This window comes from Elephas maximus, chromosome X (assembly GCF_024166365.1).
Source record: "Elephas maximus indicus isolate mEleMax1 chromosome X, mEleMax1 primary haplotype, whole genome shotgun sequence".
NCBI classification, from domain to species: domain Eukaryota; kingdom Metazoa; phylum Chordata; class Mammalia; order Proboscidea; family Elephantidae; genus Elephas; species Elephas maximus.
Window position 1 is genome coordinate 45343919 of NC_064846.1, and position 18696 is coordinate 45362614.

The 18696-nt window shown below is 43.5% G+C and overlaps 1 long non-coding RNA gene across 1 annotated transcript in view; it reads right to left on the reverse strand.

The window, feature by feature from the left end:
* LOC126069211 (uncharacterized) overlaps positions 1-11919 on the reverse strand; it is a 166423-nt gene extending 154504 nt beyond the window's left edge. Inside the window, exon 1 of the long non-coding RNA XR_007515887.1 lies at positions 11843-11919. This is a non-coding gene — a long non-coding RNA (uncharacterized LOC126069211). The remainder of the gene's footprint in view (positions 1-11842) is intronic.
* Between the last annotated feature and the right edge of the window lie 6777 nt (positions 11920-18696).

Here is an 18696-nt window from a genome sequence, read left to right on the forward strand (position 1 = left end):
ACCTAACCAACGCCCCACTGTTTCAAGGCTTAGGTTATTTCCAAATGTTTACTATTATAAACAATATTATGACTAATATACCTACACATTAAACATTGCGGATTCAAGGATTATTTCCCAGGAACAAATTACTAGAAATGGAATTGCTAAGTCTATAAATATTTTTACTCTTTTGAAATACATAGCCAAATTGCCTCCTGCAAAGGTTATATGTATTTATCACCCACAAATTTTATATGTGCCTCTTTCCCCACTCCCATGTCAATACTAGCTTATACTGTTCTTTTTAATTTGTTGTCTTTTTCTTTTAACTTAAATTTCTTTGATTTTAAGTAAGGTTGAATTCCCCCCTCTCCCCATGGGATTACTACTTATTTACATTTGTTTCCTTTTTTGTGAACTACTTGTTAATATCTTTTACCCATTCTCCTATTAGGATGTTCAACTTTTTCATATTGATTTGGAAGACCTCGTTATATGTTCTTATAACTGTTCATTAACATCTTTTCTTACATATATGTTGCAAATATTTTTCTCAGTTTTAAAGTTTTTGTTCCTAGCTTGTTTTGCCATACAGAAATTTAAAATATTTATGTGGTCAAATCTATTAATCTTTTCCTTTTAGGTTATGCCTTTTGTGACATACTTATAAAGGTCTTTTCCATCCTGTGATTCTAAAAATATTTACTTATGTTTTCTTTTAATATCTCTATGGCTTCATTTCCTACATCTAAATGTGTAATAAAAACTCCTTCCATGTCCTTCAGTGATGTTTTGTGAATTTTTCTTCTTTGGGCTCTCTATAATTTTATTTCTAGGTATTTGATTTTTATAGTAATATGAACTGAATATGTCCATCATATTTCTTCATTGTTTTTTGCTGCTATATAGGAAATATATTGATTTCTTGCCACTCTACTGGGTTCCTACAATTAATGCACTGATGATCATGTTGTGATTATCTTTTGAAGTGTCTCCCTCCTACAGATGATGAGTTTCTTGCTAACCAAAGATTGGAAGTTCAAGTCCACCCAGAGATGCCTCAGAAGAAAGGCCTGGTGATCTACTTCTTAAAAAAAACAGCCGCTGAAAATCCTATGGTGCACAGTTCTACTGACACACACAGGGTGGCCATGAGCTAGAATCAACTCCATGGCAACTGGTACTGGATATCACAGATACTGACATAATTCAGACCCTCATCTTCTCTTGCTTGGACTATTGCAAAAGCCTCCTGTCTAGTCTCCAAGCCTCTAGTCTCTCCTTCATCCTCCATAAAGCTACTAAGCCCATCGTCTGAAAAATAAAACCAAACATATTTGAAAGCGTATCTACGTGGCTTAAAAATCTCTGTTGACGCTCCACTGCCAAATTCCTTATTTTGATATACAAGTTCCTTGACAATCTGATACTTCCTCTCCCACTCCATCTCCTGTCACACCTTCCCTACATACTTCTTATGTTCTGGATACTTGTAGACATCTCATATGTTTTTTGTGAGCCCTTTCATTATTCCATATTTTTATACATGTTGTTCCCTCTGAATTGAATATCTTCCCTAAATTCTCTCTCGGGCACACTCCTATTCATCTTTCAAGTCCCAGTTAAAAATGTCACTTCTTCCACAAAGCCTTCCCCCACTGCCACAGAGTTAGGAATTAATCTCTCTTTCTCCTCCGGGCTTCCATTTCTTTGCCCACACCACTGATACAGCGGCTGTGATGATCATGTTGTGATTATCTTTTGAAGTGTCTCCCTCCTACAGATGATGAGTTTCTTGAAACCAGAAATTTTCTTATTCATATCTAGGGTTTAGCCCAGTGTCTGGCTCAAAAAAGGACCCATGGCCAGGGCCAGATTGAATGGAGGAAAACAGACACCATACTTAAGAGACTTTGTTTCTCTTTTAATATAGTCTTGCATCATCTTAGTAGATAAAGTAGTTCATTACTTTTTGTTAACATTTTATTGTGGTGAAATATATTTAGCAAGCATTTGCCATTTCAACCATTTTCACATGTATAATTCAGCTCATTACTTTTTAAATAAATAACCATGATTCTTTTGTTTAAAATGACTGCCATATATTCCCTACGCCCTCAACTCCTGCCATTCCACTAGACTAAATTCCACAAGGACAGGGATCTTTGTTTTGTTCAATTATATATCCCAAACAACCATTGTTTCTTAAATAAATGAATAAGTGATACATATGCGAGTGGGGGTAAGGGTGATTATATCTTTTGGTTTCAGAGTTCTCACTCCCACCACACATTAGGTCTGCTATATAACCATCTCCATAAAGGGACACCTAGATCTTTAAAGCCTCGTCCACATCTCAGAGTCTGTGATTCTATTATAATCATTTGATGGCAGTATGGGGGTTGTCAGGGACTAGAAAGCACATTCTTTGGGACATGCCCTAAAATGTCAAATCATGATGGCATCCTTCACTTGTACCCTCTGTGCTGACAGGTATTATGACACAGTCTCCAAAACTATTACTGGTTTGCAGGGATGTGTAACTGTCTGACACAGAGCATCTTCCTGGGTGTGCCTTCACTGTCTTAGCTCCCTACCCGACAAGTGTGCTTCGCTATGCAGTACCAGGCTCTCATAGTGTGGGGCTGGTTGGTTGGTCTGTGGTTTCCCAATAGGGATGACCACACCATATTATTTAATGTTACTCTGAAGGTGCTGATGAAGCTCCTGTTAGGTTACTCTGCTTATAAAAAGCCTAATGTTGCTGACCACCAAACAGCCTTTGAGGATACAGCTGTTGCTCATTTCCCATCAGTCTCTTGCTCGACAAAGGTGAGCTTCAGAAAGCATGGCTTCCCTGCTGCTGACCTGGGTGAGTCTGAGGGCCTCATTGCTGATGTACTCAGCACATCACTGATAAGAATAGGTCTCAGAAGATAGGAATAAAACCACTTAAGTTGCCAAGTGGGATATCCATAGTTGATTGAGATTTAACATCTGAATGAATATAATCAAAGCTGGGCACCCAGCCTTCTGTAAGTAGGCCACTACGTGAAAATTGACAGTTACATAGCAATTAATTTGGGTCAGATACTGTTCTAACTATTCTTCAGTTATTAATTTATTTAATCTTCTTAACAAGCCTGTGTAGTAGGTACAGTTATTATCCCCATTTTAGAAATAGAAAACTGAGGCTCAGAGGTTAAGTAACTTGACAATCACTGCTCAATGGTGAAGCCAGAACTGAAGCTCAGACGGTTTGGCTCCAGACTACATATAAATCCTGCTACTTTAAGGCAGGCTTATAGTATTCAGCTAAATAACCTTCTAATCATTCTCCCAACCACTTTCTCAGCAACACTCCAACACCATCTCCATCCCCAGCCATTCATTGACAACTTTAGGTCCTCAACTTCCTCTATGCCCCAACTCCTGCCATCACCTTGGGTGACATTAATGGATGATCCAACCAACACCTGATCCTTCAGTTCTATTTCCAATCATCTCCTCCTTCACTGTTACCACAGATACTCACTCTTGCAGTCATACCCTTGACTGTTCCTTCTCTAAAATGACACATTCAGACTCCGCTCTCTTGCCACAAGTTCCAATATTTCCATTGCAGGCACTTAATCATTCTCAAGATGAAGAGGTTCTTCAACCTTATTGGTAGCATCTATCCATTGAGCCCTCTACTTTTTCTCTATCCATTAGCCTCCACCTGCCTTGCCTTCTCTTTGTATTGAGCTTGGATTCAATGATCTATCACATTTCAAGCTCCATGGATCCACTAAACTGCTATCACACCACCTGGAAAAAACCCTGGATGACTTAAATCATCTCCTTTTTCTGCATCTGTGCTCAGACTATGGAACAATGTTAGAACCACCGACCTGCTCTCAACACTGTCTGGTGATTCTAAAGTGTCCCTTCTCAGCTAGGTCTCCCATTCTCTAAATTATTTTCTCCACTCCCCTCAAACCTCCAAGCTCTCATACCCTTCCAGCTTGCTCTCAGCAAATTACCGCATTGCCTAGTAAACCAGAAAAAAAAAAGAAAGAAAAACTCATTGCCATTGAGTTGACTTGGACGCAGTGACCATATAGGACAGAATAGAGTGTCCCCATAGGGTTTCCAAGACTGTAAATCTCTACAGAAGCAGAGTGCCACATCTTTCTCTAGCCGAGAAGGGCTGGTAGGTTCGAACTGCTGACCTTCCAGTTAGTAGCCTAGAGCTTAACCACTGCATCATCAGGGCTCCTTCATCTCCTACTACCCTTCATAAAATATAGAAGGAAACTGCCTCAGCTTTCTACCATGAAACCCACAAACTTATCTGAATTCACACTGATCTTTCCTTCATATTATAATAGAAAAGTTATACCCCTCCTTTCTAAGATTAATCCTGCCCTCTTCTTGAGGATCCCACTTGATTATCTCCTCTCTCTTTATCCTTCTCCTCTCCTTTTCTACTAGTCCCTTCCTTGCAGCATTTTAACATGCTCAAAGGCTCTCACATCTTAAAAACAAACAAGGAAACTCATCCTCCTTTGGCCCCACAGGCCCCAGCAGCTACTCTCTGCTTTCTCTGCCAAATCTCTCGAACAAGTCGTCTACATCGACTGTTTCCATTTTCTCACCTCCCTCTCACTTCTCAGTTCAGTGAAATCTGAGTAGAACCAAGGAATCAATGACTATCATGTGATTAAACCCAGTAGTCACTTTTTTTTTTATTTATTTTGCTAGACCTCTCAGGAGCATCAGACACTTTTAATCATTCCCTCTTGAAACATTCTTTCCTCGGTCACTGGCCTCCAATGTTGTTGGAATATCACACTATTCTGACATTTCTCCTACTTCTCTGGTCTTATCACTTGACGGACATGACTTCTCTGTCTGATCTATAAATGTTGGAGGATTCCCAGGGCTCAGCCTTCTGCCCTCTTCTATTTATACTTTCTCCCTGAGTGATATCGTCCAATCCCACGATTTTAAATACTATCACAAGTCCCAAATTATTATCTCTTTCAGAGTTCCAGAATCATATAACCTCTTTTCTAAGTTCCAGAATCATATAACCAACTCTCTAACATCTCTCCTTAGATGGTTCACAGATATCTTAAACTCACCATATCCAAAACCGAACTCACATTCTGCCCCTCAAACATATTCTTCAGTCTCCCCAGTTCAGTAAAATGGTATCAGTATTCGCCTACTTGTTGAAGCCAGAAACCTGGAAGTCATCCTTGACATATCCCCTGCCCTCACCTACCACGGTCCATCTATCACCGTCTTATTGACTATATCTCCTACCTATATCAAAAATGTCCTTTTCTCTACATCCCCACTGTGACTGTCTTATTCTAGGCCACCATTGCTTTTTTCCTGTATTATTCCAATATCATTTTACCTCATCTCCTTGCCCCAGTCATTTTCCCCGCCAACGCATTCTCCTTAGCTAGACTGATCCTTCTAACATAGATGTCTGATCATATGACTCTCCTTCAGTGGCTTCTCACTGTTTTAAGATGATGTTCAAAGTCCCTAGTATGGCCAACAAGGGCTCATATAATCTCACATAACTGCATAATCTAGTCCCTGACTATTCTTGCCACTCTTCCCTGTTGTAGTTTCATGATAGTTGCAACGATTTTCTTTCTTTCAGTTCCTAGAACATAGCATGCTTTTGCCCAGGTGACCTCACATGTAGTATTCTCTTTGCCTGGAATACTGTCCCTGATCTCTCTTCACCTGGCTAACTCCCATTCATTTTTTATGCCCCATTGTAAAATCATGGCCTTAGAGATGTCTTCCGGGATCCCTCAAGTAGGCCCTGCTATCAACTACTTACTCTATCATAACAACTATCATACATTATTGAAATGATTGGTTTATTATTATTTATCTTTTGAAACAGACTGTAAGGCCCATAAAAGTAGACACCAAACACAGCTACATCCCCAGTACCTAGCATATTCCCTGGCACACTTGAGTTATACAATAAATATTTCAGGAACAAAATAAAAGGAAGGAGGGAAGGCCTCATGAAATATGAGCAAAGAGGCTTAGGGAGGGAGATTCTGGGGTTACCATGAACAATGAGTGTTAGTGGGTTGGTAATAGAGTCTTACCTGACATGAGAGGTAAATATACCTTGGCAGTGGAGAGGGGAGGGACACATAAGTTGGAACCTGATTAGAGAGGGTGGAGAGTTTCCATGACTTGGGCTGATAGGCTGTGGAAAATTATGAGATCTTAAGCAGAGCAGTCACTTTATTAAAAGGGACACTTTCAGAAGATTACTCAAGCAGGATAGATTGGAGGTGCCAAAACCTAAAGCAAAGAAGCCATTTAGAAGGCTTCCATTAATTGTTTAAGCGTGGAGTAACGAAGATAGTAGTAGTAGTGGAAATGGAGAAAAAGAATCAAATCCAAGTGACAAAGAGAAATTGCCAATAGATTTTACAGATTTGGGGGACTAAGACAGAAGTATAACCTCAAGCCTGGAGGCCTAGGATAATAAAAGTCCTAATTGTTGTTCACCGATTTAAAGAAAATGGGTTTTCTGGGGAAAGACAGTCAGTTTCAGAACTATTGTGTTTGAAGTGATGGTGAAACATTTAAGTGGCTAGGTATGGGAGTGAGAAGTAGGGACAAGGAATGTTGATTTGCATGCCCAGAGCAGACAAAGGGTAGGTATACAGGGAGGAAGGGGTTTTCTACTTCATTGTCATTGCATAAATTTACGAAGAAAAACAGACTTAGGTCTTCCTGTAATGGTTCTTTGCCAGCCAAATCCCAAAGCAAAAGAGAAAAAGGAAATTAACTACTGATGTATCCCACCCACCCATAAAAAAAAAAAAAATAGCTACTGCTATATATCAGGCTCTGTGCTAGGTTTGTGCATTATCCAATCAAGTGTACTAAACAACCCTATGACACATTATCTCTATTTTAGAGATAAGAAAACAAGGTTCATATAACCTAATTTTCACAACTTACAAGAGATGGAGTTGGAATTCAAACCCAGGTCTCTCTGGCTCCAAAGCCTACACTCCCTATCACAATCCACTGTCCAAAAACCTTCCTTAGCTAGCTGTTCATTACTCTGTCCATAAGAACTTGTGTCTTTGAAAAAGAATAAAAAACAGCTCACCAGCTCCAGAGAGAAAAGCTCAAATTAAAACTTCATTTGTACATCAAACCCTCCCCGAAAAGAAAAAAATAGCCAATTCTCAAAAAACAGGAGAAACAAACTTTCCCTGGCCTACTCCCAGCCTACACAGATTTTACAGGGCCTGGCCTGCTTTGGGGGTGATTTCAGGGGCTTCTGGAACTCCTCCTTCCAAAGAAATACCCGTTCTCTCAGGCTTTGACTCTCTTCCTAAGGGGTCAGATCCCCCTCCCTTTTTTTTTCCCTACAATTGGAAATAAGACTGAAGACAGAGCTACAGCTACTCTTGGGAGAGAGAACACACTGGCGTAAGTGATTAGAGGAGATCATATTAATAACCAGGCAGGGTGAAGACTAAGCCTACCCTTCCTGATATCACACAGAGAGTCAGTTGCAGAACAAGAAGACTTGATTGGAATCTTATCTCTGTCACTCGCTATCCATGTAGCCGCTGGCAAGGCCCTTCTCATTGGCCCAATGTTCTCTAATGTTCTGTGATACTGTAATTCCAATTTACAAATATGCCTAGGGTTGGCTCTAGTTGCATTCCTATTAATGGCAAGCACAGCAAAGTCCGTAGCTAATCCATGAAGTGTGGTTCTGTTTACACTTCTTTTATTAAGATTAATCCCTTAATAATTTAAGGCCTTATACCTTGATTACAGGGATCCTGTTGTGACATAAGAGTTTAAAACATACAATTGAAAAGTAAAACATATATTCAATTACTTACAGTCACTCACGGCCCCAATTCAGGCAAAACTTATTTAAGTAAACAATTAGCCTTGGCAAGAGAATCATAATTTATGAATGTGCAGAGTTTGAATGTGCTAATTGTTGGTCCCTGCTATGGACATTAGCCCAGTGTTGGTCTTTAGAAGGGGTATGGTATTGGACTAAGAGTTATCCAAAGCAAGTGATGCTGATGCAGGCCTGGCTCACTGAAAACTTATTTTCTAAGGTAGGAGCTTACTCAGCTGATTCGAACAGATATTCCATGCTTCCTTTTGCATTTTCTTTTGCTGAATTCCTGACCAGGATCCTACAACTTGCACTAGGGTTGTCTGACTTCCTGGGGCAGAGATAGTGCTGAGTGTTAAAACCCAGAATCACACCAAGACATTTTTCCACACTCCACAGTATTTTAAGAATCACCTGTTCTTACATTGCATTCCATTTCCTTTGTCTTTGCCTTTGCCATTGTTGAATATTTCTCTAATATACATACTCAATTTGTTAAAACCTTTGTGATGTTGTGGTCATTTCAATGCTGGATACATTGTTATGACACAAGTGCCATATATAGAGAAGTCACAAAAATTCTAAGTTGGGCTATGGTAATTAGCAAGAGAAAGAGCAATCTCCCTAAGGCAGTACTTTCAAAAATAAGTCTCTGTTTTGGGACAAAAGGGAAACGGAAGAAGGGAAAAGCCAGGTTTGGATTCAATCCAGAAACTGGTTATCCAAGAAAAATCAGTAACCCCTGCCCCTAGGAGGCATAAAGGTCAATTATTTCTTAATATATTGATTCTTAATATATATGTCTTACAGATCTTTGCTATAATCAACTCCTAGTATGATTCCCTGCTCACAGTGTGTGCTCCACAAGAGTTAGATGATGATGGAGAGAGAGGTAATGATAACAATGAATTCAACCATTTATCAAAACTTACTAATTCACTCCTTCTTATGCTGTTTCCTCACAAAATAGTCTATATTTTCTAAGACTGTTCAATACAAGGTCTGGACATGCCATGTAAGTAGAATTAGGATAAAATATGATCTTTGAAATGTGATACACCTTAAATGGCAGTGGTTCTCAACAGAGAGGCAATTTTGCCCCCCATGGGACATTTAGCCATGCCAAGATACAACTTGGGGGGAGGGTGCTACTGGCATCTAGTGGGGTAGAGGCCAAGGACGCTGCTAACCTTCCTACAATGCACCAGTGCACAGGACAGTCCCCCACAGCAAAGAATTATCCAGCCCAAATGCCAGTAGTGCCAAGGTTGGGAAACCCTGTTTAATGGAGAAAGGAAAATGTCTTCATTCTCTGAGTTCCTCCCTTAGCCTATGATATTACACAAAACTCCAGTCTACATATATCACTTACCATTATGGCCAAGGCTATAAGAAGAGAAGAGAAAAGAAAGTATGACTGAATGTTTAAGTCTCAATTGCATTTTGACAGTCATTTTGACAGTCATATCTGTCATAGTGTTTGAATAGGCCAAGCTACATGAGTAAACCTAGCCTAGAAGTCAGGTAGATCTGGGCTTAAGTTATTCAGATAGTTGCTTCCGTTTTGTACTTTCCACCACTTTTGTAGATTTGGCCTCTGGTCACAAACTGCCCTCAGAGAGTTCAAACAGACATATCCTCTCAGTCAACAAGTAGAAAACTTGAATATTTCCATATCTACAGAGAAGATGAACCACCCACACCCAAGGTTGACATGGAACTCAGGCAAAGCTTGGGTTCCTGCCTCAGCTTCTAATTGTACTAAGAGATCCTCTAGTAATTTTGTCCTGGAATTTGTATGGTAATACCTGACATTTGCATGGTGCTTTGAACTTTTGAACAGGTTTTCCTCTGTATATCCTTGATCTTCTGAAGAGATTAGCAGGGTAGGGCAGGGGCAGGTAGAGAAATTTGGGTCTTATTCACAATCGACTAGGAAAACACCAAAATACAGAAGCATACATACACCCCATATGTTAAAGACGACTGCCTCTGTGTGTATGGCCTCTGAAGGAAACAGCCCAGAACAATACAGATTTCCTTCTACCTGAGTATTGCTCCTGGTTGTATCATGGGCTTGGAGTGGAAGACTCAGCCGGGCTCAAGTTTGGCCAAAGAAAGTAGGCTGTCCCAAAATCCTCTCCAGAGTCACATATCCTACTCATCCCTCACATCCGAGGGACCAGCTTAATCAGAGCATTGACCTCTTTCGTTTAGGAGGCTTCTCATTAGAGTTTGCTGGGTCACTGTGAAACTGCCTTTGAATGGGAGAAAGGCAGGAAGGTGCCAGAATGAAGTGATTTTTGTTCATTTGCCCCATTGGGCAATCTTTAAAAACTCTTCAGAGTACTTTAACTGCATGGAGGGGAAGGCTCCTCCCTTTCTGCTCCCTCCCACACACAAACTCTTCATTCCCCAAGGCAATACTTTTTCTCCTAAGCCTTGCTCCTAAACAAAAGCCTTGCTCCCATACAAAAGCCTAATACTTTCCAGAATATTGGGCCACCTCGGGGCTAGGGAGGCTACAGAACTAAGGACAACAGAAAAAACGTGCCTGTCTTCTGCTTGGCGCCCCTAGGGACTACCCAGAGTACAGTAAACCCCTACTGAGAATTTGCATCTCTAACAAGTTCCCAGGCAACGTTAATACTGCTAGCGAGGGACCAATTCTGAGAATTACTAGTAGAGCAGTTGTTTTCAAAATTCATTATACCTGAGAATCACCTGGGGGATCTTGTTAACTGTAGATTCTGATTCAGTATATCTGAAGTGGAAACGAGCATTTTCAGCAAGGGTTCAAACTGGAGGAACCGCTTCAAAGCCCTGCCAGGGTAGCCTAGGAGGAGAGTTGCTAGGGCTCCCACTAAACGTAACTAACACCAGCTTCTCAAGCGCAGCAATGGGAACACGCAGCCATTTAGTCAGGGAAGGCTGTAGCACTTCCTGGAGCTTGACTCAGGTTCTCAGTGTGTGCTCAGTGGGTTAAAGCGACAACGGGAAGTACAGCAGAGCTTTCTCTGAGCTCGGGATTGTTCCGAGAATGAGTAGGGAAAGCGTTTCAGGTACCGGTCAGGTATTCAGAAAGGCAGAGCCTTGCGCTCCCTTTTCCGGAGAGAGCTAGTGACAGAGATGAAAGACAAAGCCAAGCTTTGGGGCTATGCAGCGGGCCATGAGATGATGCCAGCTAGCGAACCTAAGCGCCTGCAGGTTGCAGGTGGAAGTCTCAGGGTTATGGTGGGGGTGGGGCCATTCAGCCGGAGCTAGAAGAGTTCTAGAGGGTCGATGTTCTGGTCACCGGAGAATGGGGCGAGAGGTGGGGATGAGGAGGTGCCTCACGTAACACGAAGGCGCAAAGATCAAACAGTCGCCTAAGTGTCCGGTGACTCCCCCCCCCCCCCGCCCCGGACAGACACATACACTACTGCCCCCACTAAGCAACTCACCCTCTCATCCTATACCACTATCTCGCACCCAACACCAATCTAGGCTGGGTCTTGGGAGACCAACCCTATGGATGAGAGGGGCACGGATGGGAGAAATGGGTTCCACTCCAGGGCTGCCTGCATTGGGTTACACTAGACCTGTCAGGAATTGAAGCCTTCCCGAGGCGACCCCGGCTCAGCCCCTGGCGATTCAGAGCCCCGCCGTCCGGCCGCCCGCCCGAGCTCTCGCCGGCTCAACTCTCCTTCCCCCAGGATGACCCGTGGCCGCCAGTGCAGCCCCACCACCGCTGACCCAGAATCGGGGCTCCATCGAGTGGGCGGGGGTCGCTCCCCAAAAGCAGGGGCCACCCAGGCCAAGGGGCAAAGAGAGACCCTGCAAGCCAAACGCTCCAGGCGCTCCTGTCCCCTCTCCCCGCACCCGCACACAGCCCTCAGTCTTTGCCACCACCCAGCGGAGGGGGAGGCCCGGGAGAGCAAACGAATGAAACAGAAAATTCCGTACCGAGGGGGGAGAGATGAGACGGTGGGACGGGGCAGCGGGGGCTGACTTGACTTGGGGCTGCGGCTGCGGCTTCCTTCCACCCCTGGCCGCCGAGCTGCAGAGAAGGAAGGAGCTGCCCCTGCAGGCTGCCCGGTCCTCCCTCTTTTCCTCCCCCTTCCTCGCCTCCCCCGCCCCGCCCCGCCCGCCCCAGCCCTGAGCAGGAGAGTGAGTGAGGCTTTGGCCCCTGGGCTGGGGGAGGTGAGAGGTGCTTTCGCCAGCCGCGGCGGGCTCTCTCTCTCACTCACTCACACACACACAGACACAGACACACACACACGCACGCACACACACACACACACAGCACAACCGCGACGGGTTCTCCGCATCTCACAGCTACCTCAAAGGAAGGGAGAAACAGAGAACGGGAGCCGAGGGAAGCCCGAAGCAGATAGAAGGAAAAAAGAAGAGCTTAGGGTTGGACATTTTTGGAGCTAGGGGTGGGGAGGAGAAAGGGAGCGCGCCTCCTTGATTTTTTTCCCTCCCCACCCTTCTTTGATTTTTTTCCCCCTTCTCTGTGCAGCATCTTCCAGAAGCAGCAGCAGAAGGGAACAGAAATCTCCTGTAGTCTAGAAAAAGGATTTGGAGGGGTAGCCGGGGCTCCCGCCGGCCGCTACCTGGCAGCTCAAGCTTGAGTGTGCGTGTGTGCGTGTAAGAGTGTGAATGAAGCTCTCTCTCCCCAAGCCCCCCCTCCGTGTCAGCTACCCCTGCCAGTTTCCAAGTGTCAGTTTCTTCCCTTGCTCCCATTGTGTGGCTGTCTGCGTGAAGGCACTGCGTGCGTTTGGAGGGGCCCAGGTTGGGTCAGAGAGACGGGAGAAGCAAGAGACAGCAAGCCAGAGGCGTCAGTAAAGCAAAGAGTTTCGGGGCGCAGGCAAAGGCGCAAGGTGAGGAGGGCCGGCCAAGCACAGACAAGTTTGGGAATAACTGAGAGAAGGGGGAAACCAAGGTAGGAGCCAGTTCTTGTCACCCTCTCCGCACCCCGCCCCTTTGCTGTGCCGGTCCACCCACCCGCCGGGCAGCCTCCAGGCCTGGGGCTGTCCCAAGCGACTGCTGTTTGCGCGCCGCGGAACAACAGTCCTGCAAGGCGGCCGCACCGCGCGCCCTGGTCAGTGGACACCAGACAAGCGCAGATGAGAAGGAACCACTTGGTCCTGGGTAAGTCGGCAGACGGCCTCCGCCCTCCGCTTCGCAGCGGGAGCGCTGCTGAGGGGGCGGCGAGGTTCGGGCTGAATTGCCGTGAGGGGTAGCTGAGGGCTGGAAAACGTTGGATGGCTGGTTGGGGGCTCCAGGTGGTGGGGAGCAGAAGGAGGCCAGCAACAGATTGTCTTTGGACATACAGAGGGATGCGATGTGGGGACTCTCTGATAGGACAAGGCGGTTTTTGGCCATGACCAAAAAAAAAAAAAACCTTTTCGGGTTCTTCTAAACCAGAGCTTTGCTCTGCCCCTGGACAGTCATCTACTTCATCCCTGGGACGATATCAAGATCCCTGGGGAGCCGGTCTCCAGGGCGCTACAAAATCTTAGAAGATGGGCATGGGAATAAGGACACTGGCCCTTTAGCCAAAGCCACTTTCAGATGCAAGGTGCCAGGGGCAGGCTCATGAGGGCTCCTGGACCAGAGCCCCCATTCACCTTCTTTCTGATTTGTATGCTTCAAACTTAAGAAATAGCCAGATTCCTTTGCCTACCTTCCTTAAAGGAACCACAAAATGCAAATAGAGAGTGTGCCAGATCTGTGGACTTAAGATCTGTGTTGGAAGTGGACATCCCTCTCTTCTCCTTCCACCCGCACCCCCACATTGACTCGGACAAACCGTCATGATCGTATTCCACACACGCAGGTACTAAGTTGAATTCACAGATCCAGATCTTTCTCCACGGTGTCTGAGAATGAGACTGTGAGAAGGGCTTTTTCCCCATTGCTAGCCCAGGCTCTTTGGGCCACAGTTACGTACTTAGTGATGGCCAAGTGGTTAGCAAGGTTATTGCTCCCTAGTGAAAAACCTGGAGCCGGAAACCAGGAGCCTGGAAGGCAAGATCTCTGAACTTTACCCGAGTTTATTATATGAGTAGGAAAGACACAAACTAATCACTAATGCTCTGTTTGGAGATTATGCCTGTCAGCCCTGGCTTCAAATGAGAAATAATTACTACATTGACATGGCACCCAGGCCCACTTGTCTACTGCCATATATTCATCTTCACGGCATTGAGCAACTATGACAAGTGTATATATCAGCATTCATAATTGTCTATTTTGTTTATTGTCTGTCTCTTAGGTAAATTTTTTTGGTGTTTTACAGATGATCTATATGTATCATGTCTCCTTTCCCATAGACTCTTAAAAAGCTAAGATACAAATGATGGCAAACAGTACCTTTCATCCAGTGTTAAAAATCTGCTTATTCTAAATCAAAAGGCAGGATAATACAGTCACATAGCACCAAGTTTGTTTCAAAGCAAGTGTTCAGCCTAGGATAAAGGAGAGAGAAAGAGAACATGGTGCCCAAGAATGTTTAGGCATGGAGGATCAATATTTTAGTAACAGGGTCAAGAGGAGCCGCTCTGTTACTCTGTTTATTTGCCAGATTGAAGGAAGAACTGAATGCCATTTGAAATCTACATTTTGGTCCTTGGGAGATGCTGCTTTCATAAAGTTTTACACTGTGTGTGTGTAAGAGACAGAGAAAGAGGATTTCAACAACCCCAATCAACCCCTTACAATCTAGGCTCTGTGCTACTGTGGCGGGGAGAAGGGGGAGGGATTTGAATTTGTGTTTCCAAAGCACCCAGTCTTTTTCCTTAAACTTTCTATTTATTACTATGTTACTGAAATATAATGAGTTACCTCCTTCCAACTCAGCAAATGAGAAAAACAGATTCTGCCTTAAGTGGAACTGTTTATGTTGCGTCAGGCAATTTGTTCTAATGCTCACTGTGGGGAGACAGGGGAGAATGGAGGGTTACTCAAGCGGCATCTGAAGGGGTGCCTGTTCTATTAGTTTTTTAGGCAGTCATAGCAAATATCTTCTTAGATAGGTTAATATTACACTTTGCCATAAATAGCAGAGACTAGGTTGCAGGCAGGTAGGAAAGAACCAGCAGCTTCACTCCTGGGAAAGAAGAACTGAAAACGTCAACAGGGATGAATCCTAAGGTGTAGGTCTTTGCTGTCTTCTTGGCCACGTATCTGGCTACCGCAGAGGGTCCTAACCTGGGGTTCTGAAAGGAGCGAGGAGGTGGGCAGGTGTAGGAATCAAGAACCAAAGTAGCCCTCAGCTTCATGGATACAGCCTCACCTGGCTTCAGTGTATGCTCCAACACAGAGATCTGGACCAGGTAATATCGGCTATCCCTATCAGCTATAAGAGCTATAATCCTATGATTCTATTCATTCTAGAACTAACAACTAAAACCAGAATGAAATGCAAAAACCAAAATGCTTGGAGAAGGCTGGGCCAGGAAATTAGAGATGCAGTGGGGAGGAGGAGAGGGATAGTGAACCTAGAGATGTTTTGAAACAGGGAAATAAAACCATCCAGGTGTTTGCTTTCTTTGCTTTTGCCAGAGATGGAATTATTCCAGAAAATCGACTCAGATGTGAAGCACCCTAAAATTGCCTGTGATTTGACTTTTAAGCACTGAGCAAACAGTGATAAAAAAAAAAATCTTTAGAACCAGGGAATTGGGAGCCTTAGAGTACATTTTCAGTTTTGCCATCTCATTTCACTGCTTAGCATATTAAATTCCAATCTATGAGCCTTTTGGATGCTTAATTATTGAGTGGATATTTAAACTACGTCATGCTACTTCCCTCCAGCCTGCTTTCAAATATTCTAATCTGTCTTTTGCCGTGGCTCCATTGCTGAAAGAGAGGGACCAAAGCATCTCTGTCCACTTTACTTCTGCCAAAGGTTCACTTTTTTCAGCTGAGCGCACTAAACTGTTCAGAAGCCTCCTATAGCTGCTGGGGAATATGAAGGACAGGACTTCTCTCCCCAAAGTGCCCTGTGCCTTAAGGTGCCACCAACCTAACCTTGCCGTTTGCAGCCTGCGGACAGAAACGATACCTCATTCTACTTGAAAGTGGCAGCTAATCAACCCCATAACAGGACTAAACTGAGACTAACCATCATGTCCAGAGCTTAGGAGCTGAGATAGCTATAGTGTCACGCTTTCTAAAACTCATATAGCTTTCCTTCTGTTGATGAGTCCCTCAAGCTGTTTTTCTGGTGAGACCAGCCGACCCATCCCACTAGCAAGGGATGATTCCTGAATGACTCAGCTGTGGTCTCATAAACAAACATGTACATCATGCTCAACTGAATGGAACAGATGATTTTTTTTAAAAAAATGGTGGGGCTAAGGAAAAATTGCAGTTCACTGGGTCAGGGGAACATTGCAAGTTCCCTATATTTGGTTTGTCTTCCATCATGGAGCTGGCTCTTGGATGCTGGTGGTCAGTGCAATTGCCCAAGTTTTTTGCCTTAGCAAAGACAAAGAAAGGGCTAATGGTGGGAAATAAACAGGGATCTTGGCAGGGTTCAATACCCTCATTTCACCTATACAGAAACTGAGGCCCAGAGAGTAGAAATGACTTGTTTAAATTATACAGCCAGCTAGTGACAGAGACAAAACCAGAGCCCAGGACTGCCTGCTGGAGTTCTCTGGAGATCTTTCCAAGAAATTCAGGGAAAACCATAAGCCAAATTTTCCAGATTCTCCACTCTCGACTTCCACCCCATGTTTATTGCCATATCTTTGTGACCCAACTCCTCAGCCACCACCTCCCTCCAACATACACACAAACACACAGAGATAAATACACATACACTCCATCCTATAAAATACTAGCTAAGAATATGGCACATGCCTATAGCAAGCATATTCAGATAGGGGACAGAATTAAACAAGACAAAGTTTTAGCTGCTCATACTTATGTTGGCTGATCTGGTTGGCACCACAATTAGCAGGGCATCTAGAAATCACAGTATCTGCTGCTCCCAAGTAATTTTGGAGATTGGAGGCAGGTGGAATCCAGTGACCATGGCTCTGGCTTTGTATACTCAGTCTCAGAATTGGCACCCCCTAAATGCATACACACACAGATTCACACACTTCCTGAAAAATTAAAACAAAGGAAATAGAAAAGATAGTGCAGGTGACTTTTTATAGTAGATTATGAGAAGAAGGAAGGGTTAGCAGGGGGATGTTGTTAACTGCCTCCATTCTTTAGCCTCACTGCCTGCTTTTCATTAATCCCAGTCTGATTTCTTTTAAAATCTAACAAAATAGGCCAATGCAGACGTGGCCACTACAGCCCACAAGGATGATATGGAGAACTTCCACACTATGGTGAGAACATCACAAGGTTAGGAAGGAGAGGCTAGGATGGAGTGGCCTGTAGAGCCCTGAAATGCAGAATCTCAGGTCCCTCCCCAGACCTACTTAATCGGGATCTGCTTTTTAAGAAGATCCCAAGTGATCATTTGCATATTAATGTTTAAGAAGCACTGGGATAGACTTTTACCTAGGAAAGCACCTCAAATTCATTTGAAAACAATTACCTCTTAGGAATGTAGGGACAATTCATGTGGCTTATCATTTAAAATATAAAAATATAAACTTTCTCCAGGTTCACATCCCTCATTATCCAGTATAAAAGTACCAAAGCCTTAAGTGTGGGCAAGAGAGGTTATTCACGGGGAGTCAGACCACAGGATTGTTTTGTTTACTAGGAGGACCTGAGTTTGGGGTCCAGACAGACCTGAGTTCAAATCTTGGCCCTGCCCACAAATTACTAGCTATGGAAACTTGCACAAGGTACTTTGCCTCTGAGCCTCACATTCCACATCTCTAAAATGGAATTAATAATAGTACCTGCTGGCATAGGATTGCTGTGAAGATTAAATGAAACACTGTACGGCACTGGCAAGTGGTGAACAATAAAAAAAAAAAGGAAGGTATTATTATAATTGATATGCTTTGACCAGTAATTTTAGTTTGCTAGAAAACTAGCCAGTGGATGCAATGTCTTGGGGCAGCTAGCATCTATTTCTAATTGGTGTGAATCACATTGGGCTTTCCACAGATAGAATGCTGAGAAAGACGCACAACAGAAAAATATATTTATCCAGAATGGAGGCCTGAAAACAAATATTTTTCAGAAAAGATTACTCATGTCCCTGGTAAAACCACTTCATGGAACAAGACTGAAGTCAGAAGTGGCCTCACACTATGTGGCCATCTCTAAAAATTACCAAGTTAGGGAGTAAGTAGTGAGGCTTGTTCTGGATGTTTGCACATACATGCACATACAGACAGACATGCAATATGCACATACAGACAGACACACATACTACCCTCTATGGAGAAACTGAAAACATTCCAGGCTGAAATAACATTCCAGGAACAAAACCAAATGTTACTGGGTTTCTGGCCTGTTAACAATCTGTAAAATGGGTAAATTATAACCCATACCCCATAGGATAGATGTGAGATGATTTGGGTAAAAGAAATAAGGTAGATGAAGGCACAGCAGAGAAACTCAATATTTTTTTTTTTAATCTGAGCCTGAAAAAAGGGGCAGAAATATTATAGATAAATCTCCAGCTAAGGTACAATTATTTTTTCCCCAGGAAGTATTGACTTTATGTTAAAAAAAAGCCCCACCTTCTCAACACAGCTTACAAAGTTCAGCTCAATAACAAAACTGTTAACACCTAGAAAGTGCTTAGTTATGTGCCAAACACTTTACATGCATTATCTCATTTAAACCCTCACAAGAGCCCCATGAAATAGATACATTATTATCCC